The sequence below is a fragment of the Zingiber officinale genome, unplaced genomic scaffold (genome assembly GCF_018446385.1).
Source record: "Zingiber officinale cultivar Zhangliang unplaced genomic scaffold, Zo_v1.1 ctg246, whole genome shotgun sequence".
Lineage (NCBI taxonomy): Eukaryota > Viridiplantae > Streptophyta > Magnoliopsida > Zingiberales > Zingiberaceae > Zingiber > Zingiber officinale.
The window spans coordinates 11368-35160 of record NW_024589918.1 but is presented as its reverse complement, the minus strand read 5'-3'; the positions used below and the strand labels follow the sequence as shown (position 1 = coordinate 35160).

General features: G+C 33.0%; 2 long non-coding RNA genes across 3 annotated transcripts; both read right to left on the bottom strand.

Annotated features, from left to right (window-relative positions):
• Positions 1 to 1663: 1663 nt before the first annotated feature.
• On the bottom strand, positions 1664 to 5557 carry LOC122037220. The gene is made up of 6 exons (XR_006127583.1): positions 5459 to 5557; positions 5236 to 5376; positions 4847 to 4900; positions 3469 to 3612; positions 3177 to 3347; positions 1664 to 3075 (listed from the first exon to the last, which is right to left on the bottom strand). It is a non-coding gene; the product is annotated as an uncharacterized LOC122037220 (long non-coding RNA).
• Positions 5558 to 5604: 47 nt separating this feature from the next.
• On the bottom strand, positions 5605 to 10706 carry LOC122037234. Of its 2 annotated transcripts, none has more exons than XR_006127587.1 (5): positions 9613 to 10706; positions 6651 to 6724; positions 6478 to 6574; positions 6192 to 6277; positions 5605 to 5895 (listed from the first exon to the last, which is right to left on the bottom strand). It is a non-coding gene; the product is annotated as an uncharacterized LOC122037234 (long non-coding RNA). The 2 variants fall into 2 exon arrangements; XR_006127588.1 differs by having other exon boundaries at positions 5605 to 5865.
• Positions 10707 to 23793: the final 13087 nt, after the last annotated feature.

Genomic DNA, 23793 nt, shown 5'->3' with positions numbered 1-23793 from the left:
TTCCTAATGTTGGGGAATGGTGGGTAGACCATTCCTTTGTCCAAGTTGTCCTACTTCATTAGGAGTTAAAGCTTTTGTTGTCCAACAAAAGATACCACAATTATTCTACTTTCCATAGTTTTGTGGAATATATGGAAAAGTAAATTTCAAAGTTGATTAAACATGTTCCCGATGGGTTTATGGTATATGGAACAAGTTTGAAATATTGATATACAAAAATAGAAATATAGTAATGGTGATTCCACTTGTGAACTTTCAGGCTGCACGTAAGCATGTCATCATTGTGCACACGGGTTGCTCCGAAGATCACCAGCCCAAGGCCAAATCTCGAGAAGATGTATGCATTATTTGACCAGAAGAAAGTGAAACACCAAAGGTTAGTTTGTAACAAATAAAAATTTTAAACCTGTCCTGGCACAAGAACTTTTCCATCATATTCAATTGGATCAAATGGACTCACACTAGCAAATATTGCTTGACCATGTGAATGAAAGCCAAATTCTTAACTACCAAAGTAAATTGTGAATATGAATTATGCAACTATTGCTGCAAAAAGATAGAGAAAACTTACCTTACTCCACATATATGCCTCTTCTACACTACATTCTGATTGAGAGGTAGGGTTGGATTGAGCCAAAATCAATGCAAGGGAACTCGTGCATTGGATCTAATACTATCTGAATATAGTTAAATTGTAAAAATGCATTATGGTAAGGATTTGGTAGAGGTCTAGGTGTAGAAGCTAACCTCATTAAAATTAGCCATCGCTTCAACTACTTCCTTAGTAGAAAGTCCGCTTGAATTTGTACAAACTTCAGACAGCAAAAATAAGATAAAGTATTAGTGTTGTAATATATACTTGTAGAAGAACTAAATGAAAACATGACTACTAGAGAAACCACTTTAAAAGAGTAAACCTGAGTTGGAGAAAGCATTCTTATCATCAACAATGATATAGCTTAAGAGTCACACATAGTAAGAGAGAAAATATACAAGTGCATAGTAAACATTTAGCCCATGAAACCACCTGCCAAGAAACCAGAATGGCACTTGAGGCAGCAATACCTTGATAACTACAAGATTATTGACAGGTTCATGATCATGTGCCCAAGGTTGCTTAAAATGTTGAAGGGAATCCTTGTGTGAGCTCATAATTAAGCCCCAGAAAGGATCACAATGCAAACAATGAACAACAAAGTAAAACAATTAAAAGTTGTATGCTTGTAATAAGTATAACCAAGGTCCAAGATTCTCTTCCTTACCTTAGAATCGACCATTCATAACTTCTTGCGAGTCACTTCCAATGGAGCACCATTTGTCTACAACAACCATAAGAAATCCACAACCAAAATTTGCCAATATCTAAAATTATCATCATCACATCCAAAACGTTGTTCATGCACATAATAAAAAGACTAAGTTCAAAACCTGCTTTAACATCTATGGTACCAGCCTGTATTGATAATCAAGATAAGGAAAAGATTTAAAGAAGTATTCGTATAAACAGAACAAACATTTTAACTGAGATTAGTTAAAATACTCTTGAAACATATACCTACATAGTGCAATAATTAAAGTCACATAAAATGTAACATGTACACTTAGCACTAAGTAGCATAGCGAAATTATGGCAAACAGTAGATTTCGATCCAAACCACAAAATCGGAAAAATTATCTTCTACCCTCTTTTTAAAAAAGCAGAAGCCCACCTCATAAATAAAATCCTAATAGACATGATCTTCCTATATCTATTTCTCATATAATTATATGCATTACAAGATTTGTAATATGAAATACAAGGACGAAGCATAAGTAAATAGGAATTCATACTCCCAGAATGGGAAACTAAGATGTTCACAAGAAAATACACAAGTGAAAAAAAAATCAAAGTTAAAGTGTTAAACACATTCAATAGACCAAATAAACCAATTGAGATTAGGAGTAAAACCTCTCCAACACCAAGGAATAAGAAACTGTGTTCTACCAATGTTCCAACAACTATTTTTAAAACGCCAAAAAGCCGACAACAGAAATTGTGCCCTGAAATGAGAAAAAGCATATTGAATGATTCATAAACAAATTTAATATTGAACATGGTTAGTCAAGATTGGCTATGGTTGATTCAGTTAGCCCTTTAGCTAAGGTCGAATTAAATGCGGTGAATATGTCCAAAATAGTGAAGACATGGACATCTCTCTTGCAAGTGTGCAAATAAGACATCACCAATCTGATTAATTTTTTAATGGATTTCCTCCCGTGTCCAACAAAATCTACCTTATCTATACCAGTCCAACCAAGATTGAAAATTATCAATGCTGAAATTTCACTCAGGAAGTTCTCTTCATTATCTATGCCATGATTTGCAAAGAAATATTGCATTTAATATCTACAAGTATAGTTCATTTGAAGGAGAAATACAAAATAACATCGAACAGTGATGATGTATGCTTTAGAATGTCCTATAACTAACAGCTTTCAACAATAATAACAAGAAATCTTGATAAGTTGGAATCATGAATAATCTAACAAAACAAAATAAGGTGGTATCAGACTTACAATTTTCCTTATCAAAGTGCAAATGTGGTTCATTGAATGAATTAGATAGACCTGATCCTTTATTTAATCAAGTTCTTAACACCATCCAAATTATTTGCTTCAGCTGACACATGTTGAGTTCCAGCATTGCTAGAAGAAATAGGAGTCTGGCCCAGAAATTCATTTTGTTCAATATTACTACTGCTCCCAGACTGAATGGATATCTGTTTTATCTAAATTCTCTTTGATGTTTGACACCTTCCAAAATTCAGTAAATTTTGATTGGATATCAAATGACATTGTTTTACCAACCCCAAAGTCTTTAGTAAAATCAGAGGGCAAGTGTATCCTCGGGCTAGTTCTTGGAACAATCACAGGTGCCATATCTGCTTTGCTAGTCTGAAGGTCAGATGTAGACTGAAATTTTGATAAACTTCTTTTTACAAAGGAAGAAACAGATGGTGGTGTTGTCAGAGGTGCTATCGTGCTAGCACATGCCCCAATTATTTGAGGGGCACCTGGCTGGAGCAATGACTGTTGCTTTAGATATAAAGCAGTACAGAAAAGAGAAATATTCATATCTCATACTTTTCCAAACACGTGAAATGAAAAATGCAATATAAACTATTCAAATAGCCTACCTGATAATGATTTTGTCTCTTTAGAATTTGTTTCAAAACTCTGTAATATTGATAACCTCCTCATACTAGACTTTATGTTATCAGCTGGCATAGATGGATTACCATCTGATGTAGACTTTGGCCTGAATGATCATTTAATCTAGGACTAGCAATTGCATATGGTTCAATGCACTGCATTTCATAATATCAACTAGTATTAAACTTTATATTTACAGATTTAGTGACAATTTAATGTTTTCTCAAGAAGCAAAAATATATTTTTAAGGCTAATAGAATGAGTTAGAACACGCACAGAGAGGTCCACAACCCATATGCCAACACAACTTTGATTGTATGAACATCCAAGAAGCTTTCCCTCGTTAACATCCATATCTGATAGTCTAGACCATCCCACATCTACATTATCATGGCATAGTATTGGTTCCCAAGAAAATACCTGGAAAAAATTGGTATTAACACTCTGTGAGCAGTGTCATTCAAAAATGAAGCAATTGAGTGTACTTCCATTAACACTATAGAAGTTTTCACAAAGTTAGAGTATATTGATTGGTGGAACAAAAATGACCAAATCAAAGTGAGAGCAAAAAACAAAGAATACAGCGATAACTAACATCATGTTCTATGAAGATCATAGTTCAACTTAGACAAGAGAAATGCTCATTTTCCTGCATGACTCTATCAAAGTGAAGAAGAGATAAATAGCATACTTGTTTTAAAAACAAAAAGAATTCTAGTGAAAAAGTAATAACAAGTGAGACGAATTCCTGCAATCACATGTGATGTCAGCAAGTTATGTTATGTCATTTTAACTTTAACAATTGCCATTCTCTATCAACATTAAAAAAAAACATCAGCAAACTATTTTTTTTTAAAACTAGTATAGGTGATGTAAAATCACCTAAACTCCCAAAATGGAAATCTACATGATGTTAAAAAGTTGCTAATTGTTTTTTAAAAATCAGTCATAAATGGATCAACATCAGTCATGTTTTCATATTTATGCCCTTACTATGTGATTTCTGGCTTTTATTCTAATATTTGTTTGAGAACGTGTCACATTTATGTTGGATTTTATTTCTGGATTTCTGGTCGAGTCTAATATTATCAACCCCAAATTGTATAAATCTTAGAGGCAATTAGAAGAACCAAACTACCAAGTTTCATGCTTTGAGATCTACAAGGAGGTGATCAAGATCAAATTTAGTTGACAACTCTTACAATGAGCCCATGGGCTTTGTTTTGTAAAGTATTCATGAACCTTTGGCATTGCAAGGGAAAAATAGATGAATTAAAGCAATGAAATAATTGAACCCTTTTTGCAAATGTTCTAATCCATAAACTTTATGAAAAATGCCAAGCAATGACCAAAGAACTTTTCAACTTCATCCATCAACTTAAATTCATCTATTTAAGCAATGCCAAGCAAAAACTCCAGCATGTTGGAAGATGCCTAGAAAAATCATCATATTCAAAAAAGTTTGTCTTGAAAAAGATAGCATAAAGAACAATAGGCAGTGAATTGAAAATAAATGAAGTAATAGTAGTTTGTTAGATGGTAAATTCTATGAACAGAATAAAGAGTTGATAGTAATGCATATAACAATAGTTATTTAGATATTTGAGGGTATAAATTGAGAAGGCAAGTTCTTTAGAAAGAATAATATTGGCACCTCGAGCAATTTGATTAAAGTGTGATAGACAAGTTTCCTGGTGTCACTTGTAATCTGTTACAAAGTAATAATCATAAGAGAATGAACAAACAAATTTACAAAAAAAAAGAGTTACTCTATAACCAAGCAAATCATAAAGAGACATGACCAAAGAAAAGCATTTTCACATATATAGACCTTATAACTGAAAGAAGAATAAATAGGAGTAACACTTTTTACCCATGACAATGCAATATATCATATCAAAGATGAACAGAAATACAGTTCATCCAGATTTAACATAATGGATTCCAAACGAACTTATCCATTAAGAGAATCAAATTCAGTTTTTATTAACACAAAAATGCTAGAAATTATAAAAGATTGGATGATGAGTTTGAATCTCATACTTTCCAGTCAAAATTTCCCAGATCCTTCAACAAATTAGGTGTTTTGCATTAACATCCTCACGAGGAAGTGAATCATATCTAGATTCGGAAAAAGAGAATCCAATACGCTCACTAATTTCTTGGGATTTGTTGCAACACACCCTGACAATTGTCAAGTAAGTAACCATAGTGATGAATTAAATAAATCCAACAAAAAGATAATGTTGCATAATTCATATTTTACCTCATATGCATTCTTTTCACACTTAGCATCCAAAGGACTCAAAAGAGTAAGCTTGACATTGGAGGAAACCTTTAATGTCTCATAAAGCAAAACTTAAGATTCTCATTGTCATAACAATTATTATTTGAAAAGTCAAAAAAATTGAGCCTACAAATTTATGTAAGACTCCAATAAGTCTAACAGTACGCTTTCCTGATTGTAGATTACAGCCCAAACTCTTTGCAAAAATTAATTAAATTCTATAACCAACACTTACTTTGAAGAGAGGATTTTGTGAGAATTACAAGCGGTAAAAAGATTCCAATAGCACCTTTAGCTTTATATGTGCAATTCGAAAGTCTTCAACTACAGATACCATCCATGAAATGCCTTCACCGGAAACCTTGGGATGTCATGATTTTGTAGAGCTTGAACATCAACAAAGCATCTTGTAACAGCTTATACAAATTTTAAAATAAAAACAAATCAAATTTCTTACTCAATCAAAATAAATCCTTGACCATGCTAGCATCAATGTTATAATGATTGATTTTACGACATATTCTAGATCATTACAAGAATGAAAATTTTGTTGATTGTACTACTTTACAATTGTTATATGGAGTTAATAGAATGAAACATGCTACACAGAATGACAACCTTGATGTATCACTTATGTTCCTATATGAAAGCACACCATATAGGTAGGCTAGACAACTAAACATAATAATGACAAGAAAGAGGGATTCATTACCTGCTAGCAGTTCCTTCGAAACACTGCTCTTTATTTGAGAGACAGTTCCACCTTTACACATGATCCCAATCTTCCTTCAATTTTCTCTAAACTCATTTCACAATCAAAGAAATTAAGAACCAAATCAGAAATAGAGTATTAGCAAACAAATATACCCAAAAGATTTATTGAATAATTATTCTACATTAATTTTTTTCCTACTTTGCAATCTAATTCCATGTAAAAGAAAACAAGAGATCTTTAATGCCAAAAAAAATAGAATTGGAGTTTTGTTGAGACAAATTACCTCAATATCTTCCAATCTCAACAAAATCCTTGAATTGTCCCACCCCATCTGTTGTTTTCATACATGGCTTTGCAGTAGCACTTTTCGTAGTAGGGGGCTTAAAAGATATTCAATTAAATTGAAATTCATTAGTTGGATATGAAAATCACCTTACAAATAATATTAGCACTCACCAATGTTTGGGTAGGTTTCTCCCCACTAAGCATGCTAGCAGTAAACAACCTTATGAATGAGCTATCAAAGTGCCCTATAAAATGTCATATGAAGCAACAAAACTTAGAAATCTATAGAATGACTAATGAGTTATCTATTGCAATCATTTTATGTTGTTGAAACTCCAACAAAAAGCAGGACAACAGTAGTTATGGCTAGACAATACAAACCTATATGCAATCATTTTAAAAATATGTGTCATACAACTTTAGAGCTTCACCTAATTTAATCAATAGCAAATAGGAAACAAGTTATATCACTTCATTCAATGAAAAGGTAAGGAGAAAACCAATCTTTGTTTCAACATAGACCCGCGATGAGGAGATCTAGTCAGTGACCTGAGTTAGTACTTTTTTCCATATCTTTTCATAGAATTCATGAATTCCTCTAGTAACTCTGCACATTACTAAATACAAGGAGAAAACCAGTCTATTAGAAGTTTACATAAATTAGGAGAAATAAAACATATGCTTCCAAATATTACTTTTGGTCGGTAGCCCTTTTTCGCCTCAACCCAATATAAAATTCATCATTAAAGTAAATGTTCGTTGTTGTTTCCCAATAAAACTCTAAACTCCAATAAACAACTTGTCCATATGATAACTTCATCGTTATCAACAAGGACAAGAAAGCCCCACTTAAATCCAACAAGCACTATGCCAACATTATTCCATCTCCATTAGTGATTTGAGCTGCCAAGTATTGCCCAAGAAAGATTTCCCTCAACTAAATACAAGTAACATATGAACTTCAAGTAACCCAAGGCAAAGATTGAGGACAATATTACAAAATCAAAGCTAGATTTAATGAACAATCTCAGGCAAACCAAAAAAACTCCTCAACACAGCATAATCACAATCCGAATTAAAATTTATGTATCCCTAATATAACAAGAACACCAAAAGAAGCCACATACACAAACCAATATTCAAATCCAACGATTCATAAGCCACATACAAGGGCAATCAAAACTCTTACAGCAACATAGCTCAAATCATTAAAAAATCCCAGACGTCCCAGGGCATAGCGCAAACGGTGGGCACATGACATCTCTAGCGTAATGGTTAGGGGTCGATTCTCAGGAACTGACGACCTGGGATTTACCCCACCATGCGCCTATGGTCTATGTACCTGCATGTACCTCCCTCCATATCCGTGGGGCCGGCACTAGGGGGGCGCTAAGGTAACGGATCTACCTTTTTTTTTATTAAAGAATCCCAGACAACAAAATTTGGCTCCAACTTATAAATAACAAAATTTATTATTGATGCTACCCACAAGTTCAAGACACATAAAAAATCAAGTTAGATTTTATAGGAATAATTAGGATTAGAATTTAGAAAGTCAGCCAATTAATTCCGGTTACCACTACGAGAATTGTATTATCTGAATGGTATCAAAAAACAAATAAATAATGATTACAATGCATCTAATCATGTGCTAACAAGCACAAAAAGTTGGGGATGGATTCGATCATAAGAGAAATACTTAGAGATAAATACTAAAAACAATAAAAAGAGAAAAAAATCACAAGAAAGAGAACATGCATTCAAGTCAACCAATAATATCTAAAATATATTTGGGTCCAAAAATTCTCTCAAAGATCTTAGGATTGTTTAGTAAAACTACAAGAGCACTAAAAATTTTTTTTTTTTATTAGTAAAAAGAAAGAAGATCGATTTAAAAATGTGTCATGCAAAGGAATTACTCACAAATCACTTCAACCAATCTAAAAATTGTATAGAGACCATTCTGAATAGATCTATAATCTTGGGAAAAAATTGTGTCACAGAAAACATAAGGAAAACAATCAATAAACAAAATTAAAACTTATACATGTAAAATTGACTATTGCATTGGTACAAAAGAATGCATTAAACCTATGATTTGCATGCAATAAGTCTGTTACCTAGTGCATACAGGATATTCTATTGAAAATTTTAGCACTCACTACAAGCATAAAGTATAAAAAATACGAATAAAGGGATGAAAGTTTACTTACCTTTTTTGTAACCTCTACAAGCTTATTAAGAGAATGAGAGGGAAAAGTTGAGCAATTACTCTTAAAAACAAGCCATTAACACAAAATAATGGAAGAGAAGAGGAAGAAGGGAAGTGTGGATAAGAAGCACTCACTAAAATGGTGTGAAGAGTAAGGTGGCTAAGAAAAAAAATTGTTATAATTTGCGAGAGGGAGAAACTCTACTATGACAATTATTTTGGTATAAAAAAGATTAATATATTTAAAGTTTTGTTAAAGTTCTTTTTAGTTTTACTAGTTTAGAGTAAGTTTATAAAGAGTCGTCGCTTAATGTATTGATATTTTTCTATCAATAAAATAATAATTTAATCTCTAATATTTGTGAGATGTTATTTTGTTCTTTATCAATTTGGTCCAATTTTTTGTGGAATTTGGCTATATCAGGTTGATCAAATTGTTATATAAATCAATCTTCATTGTGTGCATACTAAGCTAGAAGCTAACTTGATGTTTTAACAACTATCTTATTAGCACTTATTTTCTATGTCAGATTAAGTTCTTGGGTTGCATGAGTTGACAATGTAGGCATGTTAACGTATGTAAGAGACAAATATTGGAGGTTAAACTTGACCCTTTTGTTTGTGTTATAGTGCTAAGTTAGATTTCTTTAGTATGTTAAAAAATTGTGAGGGATTCATGAAAGTCCTTACATTTTAGGCTAGATTGAACTTATTATTGGGCCTTAACAAGGTTAGTGATAAAATACTCTTCCTCAATTTCTACTCATCTTATTTTTGAAGATATATATGCAATCAACAGACATCATATATAATAACAGTTAGTCTTTATAATAAATCATTTATCATTTTATAATGGTTTATATGCAAGACATAAGATATTTATATCCAAGAACCAACCAAGACATACAATAATAATGATACCTCCTCTAGATTTGATGCTTGTACAACTATCTTGGAATGTTGCTACCATTTGTACTTTGTCACTACTTCTCCATTTTGGATGTTGTCTCCATTTTGGATGTTGTCACCACTAGAAATTTGTCTCTTTTTACACAGCTCAAGCTTTGTAATAAGTAGTGGTTAGCTAACATTAAGATGGCAAGAAAGTAGAACGTCCAAAATTTGATGGAACCCAACACAACTTTTTTTGTAGATGAACATTTGATAGAAGAAAAAAAAGGTAAATAAAATAATATTGGATAAGTAAAGTGCAAATTGCATGGAGAGAGAATATGAGAATACCAGTTAAAGCAAAAAATTCTGGGCGTCACGAACTGTAACTTGGTTAACCTGAAGCTTGTATGTTTCTTTTTACTAATATGTACCCTTGTAGATTCTCTCCACCTAAAAAAAAGTTAACAGATGTCCAAGTACCAACATCAAAATAACTTTAATACTATGATATAACACTCCTCGAATGCATATCTCATGTATTCATCTCTTGATATCTTGGACCAGATGAGGCCATCTTGTGAATCCTTGGAATTTGTTGTTGTATCTCTGGCAACAAATATCTATAGTCAAGACTAGAAATTACCTTATAAAGCACAAGAAAATACCAAATATGTGGGGGAGCAAAAATTAAATACCTTGCTGGCCAACAAGAATAATGGCTACTAGGACCATTGGAAGAATTCCAGAATTCTTAGGCATAATAAGTGCATCTCTCTCGCCGTAAATAAAACAAAATAGGCTATGTCTATCATGAATAAAACTTTAAACATAAAAACTTAATGGTACCCATGATGGATACTTATAGGTCACTAATCTAATCCTCTTCTCGTAAGCATCCCACGATTTTATTGTAAACAATATGGATCTACAAAATTGTAAAACACAAAGCTGCATTACAAAAAAAAAACTAATTAAGTTCAAAGCCTAAAGATACTCTTACATATAATGCATGATGAGCCACCTAATGCAGGAGCATTCCATACAGCTTTTAGAAGAAGGTTGCACAACTTAGACGCCTGAAATATAATCGTGGACTAAAGAAAATACGAAGAACTAAAACAACTAAAATTAAGCTGATAGATATTTTGGATTAAAGAAGAATCATGCTTTTAGAAAGCAAAACCTTACATATATTTCTGCTTCGGTGTTTGTCCTTACACTATTCTTAGGAATTCCAAGCGTTTGGCCTAGCCTTTGTGGCTCAAGAAAAAAAGAATTAAAAGTTTCAAATGGTTCCTCAACTCTATATATCAAACATCATCAAACCCTTTTAGGATGAGTAGAACCATGATGAAGGCAATGAAAGAAAAGTAAAAACAAAGATTATGATATTAAAACTAGTAGCTTGCCAATAACTTTGTGTACTTTGTGTAAAAAACATAAATTACACAAAGATGCAAAAAAAAACTAAACAACAATTGGAAAAAGGATAAATCTGCATACATATGCATGTTTAGCAAATCCTTAAATTTATTTTTTGCAAAAGAGCAAAGAATATGCAAGCATGATTAGCATGATAATAGCATAAATATACAATAGGCTTGTGTATTGAATATAAGTGGCATGTATAACCAAACTCCAGTCAGCTGATTACCAAATAGTTTTCTTTTACCATTTCAATGACTCCATTCACTATCTAGTGTAGCTCATGTGTTAAAAAAAAAGATTAGAAAGCATGGTTATTCTCTAGATGAAAACTAACTCATTGACAATGATGCGAATGTAACACCTTTTTGTTCTGAACATAATTGTCTTTCCATGTTCCACTTTGGAAAGCATTCTCTAAATGGAACATATCAGCCTATCAAAAAGCATTAGATTATAAGCAACTAGGTGAATGCATCTTATTCAATTTCAAAGCCGAACATATCAGCCTATCAAAAAGCATTAGATTATAAGCAACTAGGTGAATGCATCTTATTCAATTTCAAAGCCTTGCACCTTCAAAAATATAAACAATGAAAAAATTGAATTATTAATAATGTGCCTGAGGACACTATGTTGTTTCCAAATAATGTTGCTCAGTACAATCCTACTCACAGGGTTCAAGCAATCCATATTAAAATCTATAATAGTTTGCACAAATAAGGATTATTTGCAATATCATAAAAAGAAAAAAATATTTTGTGTAGGAAGATTGTTTAAAAATTATTATGGCGAAAAATCAATTCAATGTCCCAACTTTCACAATACATCATCTGGTGGTTCCAATAAAAACTATGTATAATTCATATATTCCCGAGATAGGCAAAAGTGAAACACTAGAAGAAACTCAAAATAGCAATGTTTTGTAGCCACTTACAATATACTACTTGTTAGAATTAACTAATAACATACAGATCTTTTTAGTTTTCAAATATTACACTTTTAGTTTCATCAAGTCTATAAGAGCTATAAAAACATGCAATATAAACAACAATATATATTCTTGATGCTCAATAGACATAATAAACCAAACAATATCTGACAAAGAGATGACAGTATAAAAAATTATCAAAAATAAAAATTTGAGAAGGAAACATTCATAATCTTGAATGAAAAAATGGAACCTTGAGCTATTTGTGAACGACGCTTCTACTTGGTAGACTCTTGATATGGCTGATAAGTGGTAAAAGTAACCCATATCAAACAAAGAATGCAAACAGGATAGATGTTCCATGTTGTGGAGGATAAAACAGAATTTAGGTCAACATGAAACTTAGAACATTGCACGAATTTAATGAGGATACATACTTTAGAAGATTTACTGCAATGTCTGATTTCAGGTTAAGTAACAATTGCCTCTATTGCTCTCAAAGTAGATGCTCCTACAATTATTCAAGATAGGAAATTGGAAGAGGAAGGAAATCTATGGACAGTCCAAACAAAATCAAGAGCTGTCTGGAGAAAGCCACTAGCTGCCAATTCTACTCATTCAAAAAGGCAACCTTGCACACCAATACACCAGTCTCTAACAAAAAGATTTCACTTGGTTGTATATGCAGAAGTGAAAATCCATTTTGGTGAAAGCAATTCTACAAGAGGATCATTTTTCAGCTCCCTAATTCCTTTGTCGACTTCTCCCAATGTTGTAGCTTCAATTAGAGTAAGTGAAGGTTTTGTGGAAGGATTCATTACCTTCCATCCAATAATTTCCACCTTTACGTGTGATCCCAATCTTCCTTCAATTTTCTCTAAACTCATTTCGCAATCAACGAAATATACCCAAAAGATTTATTGAATAATTATTCTACATTAGCTTTTTTTCCATCTTTGTAATTTAATTCCATGTAAAATAAAACAAGTGGTCTTTAATTCAAAAAAAAAATAGAATTGGAGTTTTAATTATCTCAGCATCTTCAATCTCAACAAAATCCTTCGATTGTTCCACCCCATCTATTGTTTTCACTTGCGGTTTTGCAATAGCACTTTTCTTAGTAGGGAGCTAAAAAGATGTTCAATCAAATTGAATTCCATTAGTTGAATATGAAAATCACATTACAAATAATATCTGCGCTCACCAATGCTTGGGCAAGTTTCTTCCCACTAAGCATGGAAGTAGCAAGCAGTCGTATGAATGAGCTATCAAAGTGCCCATAAAATGTCATATCAATCTCAACAAAATCCTTCGATTGTTCCACCCCATCTATTGTTTTCACTTGCGGTTTTGCAATAGCACTTTTCTTAGTAGGGAGCTAAAAAGATGTTCAATCAAATTGAATTCCATTAGTTGAATATGAAAATCACATTACAAATAATATCTGCGCTCACCAATGCTTGGGCAAGTTTCTTCCCACTAAGCATGGTAGTAGCAAGCAGTCGTATGAATGAGCTATCAAAGTGCCCATAAAATGTCATATCAAGCAACAAAACTAAGAAACCTATATAATGACTAATGAGTTATCTATTGCAATCAATTTATGTCGTTGAATTACTCCAATAAAAAGTAGGACAAAAGTAGTTAGCTCTAAAAAGAAAAGAGAGAAACATTCTTACAACAACATCCAAAGGGGAGAGAATGAACACCAAAATCTGACCTACAAACCTTAAAAGAACCAAAAGAAGAAAGAAGAAGCTTGTCAAAAATAACTTTTACCTAGAAAGATCAAATCGTACTGAGTTTCAAGAAACAAGAGCATGATTCTTAAGTCATTCATTAATGATCACACACATATATCATGGTTTAAAGTGTTGTGCCGAAACGGTCGAAACGAGTGAAACGTCTCGTTCCGCTCGGCAACCGGCACCGACATAACCTCGGCACCAGACCCACGACAGGTGCGACGTGTTGCACGACCCTATGGTCACAGCAAAAGGGTCGCTCAACCCTGCAACAATAGCGGAGAGGTCGCATAACTCTTCCGTTGCCGCCGCGGAAGTGACCCTGCGGTCACTGGCCAACGTGGTCGCGCCGAAGGAGTCACGCAATCCACGCGACCATGGCTGGTCGCACAATCCCGCGACAGTGCCGAAGTCGAGCGGGCTCGCGAGTGGTGTCAGATTTTAGATTTTTTTTTTTAATTAAACTTAGGTTAATTATTTTAATCAACTCATGACTATGATCAATATAATCTAAAGAGATTTTATTAAACCCAAATAAAATTATCTAATTAATTTTATATTTCATTTATTTTAATTTAAAATTTATAATAAAATTTTTATGTATTTATTTATCTAATTTCATATCTTTTTATCTTTTTATTTTTTAAATATTTATGTTAAATATTTTAGTTTTAACTTAATATATTTTATATTTAAAAAATACCGAAACTATATCGGCACGGCATGATACGGTACCGAAACCATATCATTCCAGTCCAGAACCGAAACCTCGACACGAGTCGAAATTTTAAACCTTGACATATATTGTAGTCCAATCTTCGAAACTTCAAAAAAAAAAACTCATGATGAACACTTCATGGAAACATACTAATTATAGCATTTCAAATGATTAGAGGAGAAAAAGAAACAAAATCAACCAACCTTGGACATTCTGGCTTTCAATCTCGAGCAACTTGGAACAATTTTTAGAACTCAAAAACAAAAAGTTCTCTAAATACTTCACATTGTTGAAATATCAATAACAGAATATAAAAAGCAAAAACTACAAAGTGGGAAAAAAAACAAAAGAGGCAACATAACATATGTGATAAATTTACAAGACTGGATGTCATAAGTTGAAGAGGCAACATAACATATGTGATAAATTTTTAAGACTAGATGCCATAAGTTGAAGAGGCAACATAACATATGTGATGATTTACAAGACTTAATGTCAAGGGCATGAGAATGGATCCAATCTAGTGGCCAAATTTTAGCATAAAGTTAAGAAAGGCTTTGTTCTTTGAGTTATCATTGACGAAGCATTTATCATATTTGGCATTTATCATGTGCTTTCAATCCATCAATTCTATGATTGACAACTACAATTACCAAGGTAATGAAAAAAGAACAAAAATTCTAGGCAATAAAAAAATCAATTAATTTTGCACAACCCATTTCAATAGATAAAAGAATAAAAATTCCTATATGAAATAAAAAATTAAAAGGTAAATTGGTTGTAATAAAAAGAAATTCCAATTCAAAAATGATTACCTCCTTTTCATAGCAATAAGTAATTGATCTACCAGCCACACAACTGCATTTTGAATCTATATTGAAGCTTTGCACTGCCTGCCGGCAACTGGGACACCATGTGGCCCACTGAAATGCCTCCCAGAATCCCCAAACAACCATGAAGACCTGGAAGTGCTGCTGATGAGGCCAGTGATGAGACAACACGAGTCCTGTGATAGTGGGAACAGCCGGACAGAATAGTCAGCCACTTACACAACAGCAAACAGATAATGACTGCAACATCAACATTTCACTACAACATAAAAGATATTGGGGAGAATGACCTACGGACCCAGGTGTGCACAGATGGTCAGAACCAGAAGGACATGTGTCCACCTGGGACAGTAACAATTTCGAACTATCCCAACCTCTGGCAGTATCAAATGAGGAAATATAGCTACCTGAATCAGATTCTAAGAAAGGTTCCACATATACTCAAGGCAAGTCATCACAACGGAAAGGAACTTTTAAATAAAGCTAGAGCTGATCCTATAAAAGCATTCTGATACAACTGCAACAACTGCAGGACGCCTAGTGACTGATACATTCTCTGGCATGCAAGAAAAAGAATCTGAGAAACAGTTTCAACAATCAGAAATTCAGGAGTTCAAAGGATGGAACCCAATTACAAAAGCTACTGTTGCATTGGCAATACCGCCTGAGCACACGCAAGGGCTACCATTTCAACTACTGCATTCACTATTTAGTGTAGCTCATGTGTCGACTGCATACACTATTTAGTGTAGCTCATGTGTCAAAAAAAAGAATTAGAAAGCATGGTTATTTACAAGATAACAACTAACTCATTGGCAATGAGAATGTAATACCTTTTTGTTCTGAGCATAAATGTCTCTTCTTGTTCTAGTTTGGAAAGCATTTTCTCTAAATAGAACATATCAACCTATCAAAAAGCATTAGATTATAAGCAGCTAGGTGAATGCATCTTATTCAATTCAAAGCCTTGCACCTTCAAAAAAAAAATATAAGCAATGAAAAAATTGAAAAGCCATACACATCTAGTGAAGTATGTAAGAAATGATAGCATTATCCCATTCTCAAGAACAGAAATCACTCGAGCATTAACCATCATGCCTAGAACCAATAGGTCAACTGAAATTCCTTTAAGATCTTTACCTATGATAGAAAATATTAAGACAATCAATAATTAGATTAAATAATAAAACATTGACAAATCAAAGAAATGAAACAAACAACACATTTTCCGACTACATCAGGATCAGAATCATCATAGAGAACAGCTCGAGCTTTATCAAAGGCTTTAACACAACACTGTCTAAATAATCCTACACTAAGCACATTGCAAAAAGAAAAATCCTGAGCAGTATTTCTTCATGAATCAACAAAATCACAATTAGAAAAATAAAAGAAATTATCAGCAACATAAGGTAGAAAAAACTGCATATGGAACAAAAAAAATCAAGATTGAACTTAGACACCGTCGAGTACTTACTTTCCTAGAGAGAGGCAAAAGAAAATTTCCCGCCAAGAATGACCAACCATAAAAGTACATATCTAAAATATGAAATATCATATATCATCAAACAGAATATCGTTGACAAGATCTGAAAGGCATTTAAAGTTCAAATAGCAACTAAAGAACCAATAGGCCAAAAACAAAGAACAAAAAATAAAACTAGAATCATAGAAGTTAACTTACCTTGTATATATGTTCATATGATTAGAATTTAAAACAGCAAAGAATTATTTCTCATGACTGAAATACTACAACGACATATCAATAGATCTTTAGACAATAGTGGTATAGCACTAAATATCACAATTTGTTCATTACATTCACTCATAAGATTAATATTAAATTTGAGTAATTACTACTAGAAAAGGCAAAATTTTGGTAACACAATAGAAAAGAAATTCCTTTCAATTACAATCCTAATATCAATCAAACTAATTGTTAAATCATAAGCATTTATTTCAAACCACAAATCAAATATGAGTGCTCGAGTGATCAATACGAAACATCACAAAGGTTGTTTAATTGGAAAGATAGTCAAAGTTCCTAAGTAGAAACAGTTGAGAAGCAAGAAATCTAGGTAAAAGAATTGGAAAAACAACCACTAGAATTAATTGAAAACCAAGATTCAATGATGATAAAGGAAATCATCATAAGGAACTTGAAGTGCATCAAAATAGTAAATTCAAAAACACATAAAGGATGATGATTTTGTCCATGCTCTTTGCATACATGTTGCTAGGAAGAAAAGAACTATAGTCCTCTTACATATCCATCCAACATATTAATCTTCCTTGAGGAAGAAAAAAAACAAGTGTCAATTACTAGGAACAAGAAGACGACACAAACTGAACACTCAAAGAAAGCCAAGGAGCAATCATCCAATCACATAAATCCATTAAGCGATGACAGAATTAAATTCTCACAAGGAATCCAACAAAGGAATTATATGCAGCATAAATTCCAATGAAAAAGATATATATTCTAAAAGCAGTAAAACTGGAACCATGGAACCATCATGCAGTGCTTTTACTTAAACCAAGTGTATCAATTTTGATAAGCATATTAGTAATTATTAATGAAGGGGTGATAAAACATAGAAAAAAAGATATAATAACAAAAGTATGACAATATATTAAGGAATTATAAATTCTAAAGTAATAATCTAATGTGAAAGGACATACATATAAATAAAAGATAGCAAAAGAAGCAACTGAAAACCAAAGAAAACGACAAAATATTTGGGTAACAACTGATTAACGTGATGTTGAAAATGCACCATACATCATTAGGATATCTAGAACACCTACATCATAAATGTTGGTTAGCATGAACATAAACAAACAAGTGCATAAGAATTTACTTTCTATAAACTTCAACACAACATAAGTAGGACCTAAGGCTAAGAACCTACTAAATTGTCAGCGAATTCACGCTATTAATGAAGGCAATGATTATTAATTCGGGAATTAGAAATTTATTAACAACATGTGACTAAGAAGAGGACAAACAAAATATCAACATCAAATAAGAAAGATGTAAATTTAAAATGCAGAAATACAAAAAATTATAGGATTCAATAACCCAAAAATAATGATAACAATGAGTTTGGTAGATTAAATATGAGCTAACCGGTGAGAGGAACTAGATCCTTGGATGTGATGAAAATAATAAAAATGTTAAGAATACTAGAATATCCATTTCATTTGGACCGAGATGAAAGGACTCGATCTCGCGGCTAAGAATAATAATAAGAATGTCCAAAATATCCATTTCATTTGGACCGGGGAGAAAAATAATAATAATATTGTACTAGAATTATAATCCAATTGAGAAAAGGAGTTTAATCTCACGTCCATTAAGATAAATAAGAAGAAAAATGCCTAGAATGCCTGAATACCAACAATCCACTGTTAAGAATAAGAATACCACTAGAATACTTAAATATGATCCATCTCGACCGATGGGAGGAGGAGCTCAATCATTATATCAGGATAATAATAAGAAAATCAGAAATACCAGAAGTCCAATAATGTCCCAACCGAGAAAAGGAGTTTGATCCCTTGGTCGTAAGAAATCAAACTAGAAAATCATAAATACCAGAAGTGCAATAACATCCCAATAGAGCATATCAATAATGTCCTAGCCAGAGAGAGGAGCTCAATCCCTATATCGGAAGGATAATAATGAGAAAGCCAAGAATGCCAAAAGTCCAATAATGTCCCGACAGGGGAAAGGAGTTCGATCCCTTGGTCGAGAGGATGATAACCAGAAAACCAAGAATACCAGAAGTCCAATAATGCCCCGACCGGGGAAAAGAGTTTGATCCCTTGGTCGGGAGGATGATAACCAGAAAACAAAGAATACCCGAAGTCCAATAACGTCCCCGACCAGGGAAAGGAGTTTGATCCCTTGGTTGGGAGGATGATAAAACCAAGAATACCAAAAGTCCAATAATGTCTCTTCAGAGAATATAATACCAATAAGATGAGAAAACCAATCCGCTGGGGATATTTGTAAAAAGAGCTTTGCCCGGGGATATGTCGATGATATCAGAAAGTCAAAATCACTAGACAATATCAAGTAAGTCTAATAGAATTTCAATCACACCAGGAGATAGTAAGTGAAAAAACCAATAAAATCTGAAAAACTAATGTTACTGAGGTCTATTAGTAAGATCAGAGAACCAATCCCCTAGGAGAATATTAATAAGATATGGATAAAATTATCCTGCTCAGGTCCAGACCAACACAATCAGAGAAACTAATCCCGTTGTTGGGGAATACTAGATAAGAAAACCAATCCCAATAGGGAATAACTTAGAAGTAAAAGGGATCGGCTAATCCCTTTGATAAGATAAGATAAGAAATACAATCCCTCATGGTGATATATTATAAGATACTATAGCTTGGAGCTACTATTCTCATATAAATAGAGATTCTGCTATAGGCAATTATTAGTAGAGACTCCCTATACTTCAACCAATATAGAATATTGTAGGTTGACATGCTTTTCGGCTTAATCAAATTGCTTCATTAACATATAATCTATATCTCCTATACAATAACAAATCAAGCCTCATAGGCAGGGTCGGCTAACCTAAATCGTCTATGGAACTAAATATTCCCCTCTTACATAAAGAGCGCAAAATACATACAATAATAAATAATGCAATTAAAACTAACCAACCATTTTTCAACATGAATTCTCACTAAGACCATGCTAGCCATGTATAACAATGCAATACATACACATAATTTGCAAATCAATTAAGCTACTTGCTAAAATTAAGATAGCACCACTAATTCTCCTTCATATAAAAAATAATAAATTCAGAATGTATCCACCAAGCATCATGTGCATACATTTGTTGAGCCATTTAAAAGTTCAAATAGATGATTGATTGAACATATAATCAAAAACCAATCAACGTATGATCCATTTCAAAAAGAGCAACAAGGACTAACAAAACCTATATTGTATTAGTAAACTATTAACATAAGCAATTAGTGATCAAAGCTTAATCAAAATAGCCAAGAGTGAACTTAATTGACTCCTGATTATAAATTGTTTCGTTGAAATTAGCACAAGAATGTACCTAGTTAGATAGATCCTCATAATCAAATAGAAAGCACATACATATAAATAAAAGATAGCAAAAGAAGCAATTGAAAACCAAAGAAAACGACAAAATATTTGGGTAACAACTGATCGACGTGATGTTGAAAATGCACCATACATCATTAGGATATCTAGAACACCTACATCATAAATATTGGTTAGCATGAACATACAAACAAGTGCATAAGAATTTACTTTCTATAAACTTCAACACAACATAAGTAGGACCTAGGCTAAGAACCTACTTAATTGTCAGCGAATTCACGCTATTATTGAAGGCAATGATTATTAATTCGGGAATAGAAATTTATTAACAACATGTGACTAAGAAGAGGACAAACAAAATATCAACACCAAATAGGAAAGATGTAAATTTAAAATGCATAAATACAAAAAATTATAGGATTCAATGACCCAAAAATAATGGTAACAATGAGTTTGGTAGATTAAATATGAGCTAACCGATGAGAGGAACTAGATCCTTGGTCGTGATGAAAATAATAAAAATGTTAACAATACTTGAATATCCATTTCATTTGGACCGAGATGAAAGGACTCGATCCTGCGGCTAGGAATAAGAATAAGAATGTCCAGAATACCAGAATATCCATTTCATTTGAACCGGGGAGAAAAATAATAATAATATCTGTATGTACTAGAATTATTATCCAACTGAGAAAAAGAGCTTGATCCCACGGCCATTAAGAAAAATGCCTAGAATGTCTGAATACCAACAATCCACTGTTAAGAATAAGAATATCAAAATACTTGAATACGATCCATCCCGACCGATGGGAGGAGCTCAATCATTATATCAGGATAATAATAAGAAAATCAGAAATACCAGAAGTCCAATAATGTCCCAACCGAGGAAAGGAGTTTGATCTCTTGGTCGGAAGGATGATAACTACCAGAAGTTCAATAACATCCCAATAGAGCAAATCAATAATGTCCAGCTGGAGAGAGCAGCACAATCCCTATATTGGGAGTATAATAATGAGAAAGCCAAGAATACCCTCCAATAATGTCCCGACAAGAGAAAAGGAGTTTGATCCCTTGGTCGAGAGGATGATAACCAGAAAACCAAGAATAGCATAATACCAGAATATCTATTTCATTTAGATCGGGGAGAAAAGGAGCTTGATCCCATGGCCATTAAGATAAATAAGAAGAAAAATGCCTAGAATGCCTAAATAACAATCCACTATTAAGAATACGAATACCAGAATACTTGAATACGATCCATCCCGACCGACGGGAGGAGCTTAATCATTATATATCACAAGATAATAATAAGAAAATTAGAAATACCAGAAGTCCAATAATGTCCCGACCGAGGAAAGGAGTTTGATCCCTTGGAATCAAATTAGAAAACCAGAAATACCAGAAGTTCAATAACATCCCAATAGAGCATATCAATAATGTCCCGACTAGGGAGAGGAGCTCAATCCCTACATCGGAAGGGTAATAATAAGAAAGTCAAGAATACCAAAAGTCCAATAATGTCCCGAGACAGGGGAAAGGAGTTCGATCCCTTGGTTAGGAGGATGATAACCAGAAAACCAAAAAATATCATAAGTCCAATAATGTCCCAACCAGGGAAGAGAGTTCAATCCCTTGGTCAGGAGGATGATAACCAGAAAACCAAAAATATCATAAGTCCAATAATGTCCCAACCAGGGAAGAGAGTTTGATCCCTTGGTCGGGAGGATCATAACCAGAAAACCAAGAATACCAGAAATCCAATAACGTCCCCGATCAAGGAAAGGAGTTTGATCCCTTGGTCAGAAGGATGATAACCAGAAAACTAAGAATATCAAAAGTCCAATAATGTCCCGACCGAGCAGATCAATAAGGTATAATATTGAAAATACAGATAAGACTAGGAGACCCGAAGTCCAATAATGTCCCAGTCGAGGAAAGGAGTTTGATCCCTTGAACTACCAGAAGTCCAATAACATCCCAATAGAGCAAATCAATAATGTCCAGCTAGAGAGAGCAGCACAATCCCCATATTGGGAGAATAATAATGAGAAAGCCCTATACTTCTGCTATTGGCAATTATTAGTAGAGACTCCCTATACTTTATTCAACCAATATGCTTCATTAACTTTATAGGCTTAATCAAATTGCTTCATTAACTTATAATCTATATCCCCTATACAAACAACAATCAAACCTTATAGGCGGGGTCGGCTAATCCAAATCCTCTATGGAACTAAATATTCCCCTCTTATGTAAACAGTTCAAAATATATAATAATAAATAATGCAATTAATACTAACCAATACCATTTTTCGACAAGAATTCTCACTAAGACTATTGATCCATGCTAGACCATATAACAATGCAATACGTATCACTTAATTTACAAATCAATTAAGCTCCTTGCTAAAAATTCAGATAGCACCACTAATAAATTCAGAATGTATCCACCAAGCATCATGTGTATACATTTGGTGAGCCATTTAAAAGTTCAAATAGATGATTGATTGAACGTATAATCAAAAACCAATCAACGTATGATCCATTTCAAAAGGAGCTTAATCAAAATTGCCAAGAGTGAACTTAATTGACTCTGATTATATAGCTGATGAAAAATTGTTTCATTGATGATAGATCCTTGTAATAAATAGAAAGCACATATGAAACTAACTATTGAAAGAAGAAACTAGAGGACTCATTCTGAATTTCCTAAACTCACTTTCTATATTTACAAACCAATCAAGACCAGAAACATATGAGACCAAAAAAAGGTGAAATCACAATTAATTAAGCTAAAAAACCAACTACAGAAATGTCAAAGCAACTATTATGAAAGCAATTAGAAACAAGAGCAAAAAAAAACCAGGATGTGAATGGCTGTTTTCTGCTCCTTGATGTACATATATTTCTGCAGACCAAGGAAACCAGGATTGGAGTATGACAACAACTGAATGAACATACATGAAGTCATCCCCAAACATTTTTCTGAATAAAAACAGCTGCTTCCAATTCTTCTACATGCAAAAAAATCTGGCGAAACATTGTAAGAAAAACAAAGAAATCTCATATGCAATTTATGTTCACAGGATATTATTATATAACTTGAGGTAGTTTGATATCTCAATAGAATTATGCTATGCACATAAGGCGATTGATCAGTATATATAAAGAATTACAACCAAGAGAATAAAGTAGAAAAATTATATAGCCAAAAAGTGGAACTAATGTTATCACATTAATTCACATCTATCCTTTGAAATTTAAAAATTATATCCACAACATGGATCAACTATTCAAATCATTAGTGACTACCACAATGCTCGTACTCTACAAAGAAGCTTGTTAATATTCCTTGGAATTCTTCAAAACACTACAGCTTTAAAAAAAAGAGTAAACATTTGACGGCCCACAAAAGCTTCCACAATGCTATTTAATTAGACTTAGAATTATGCATT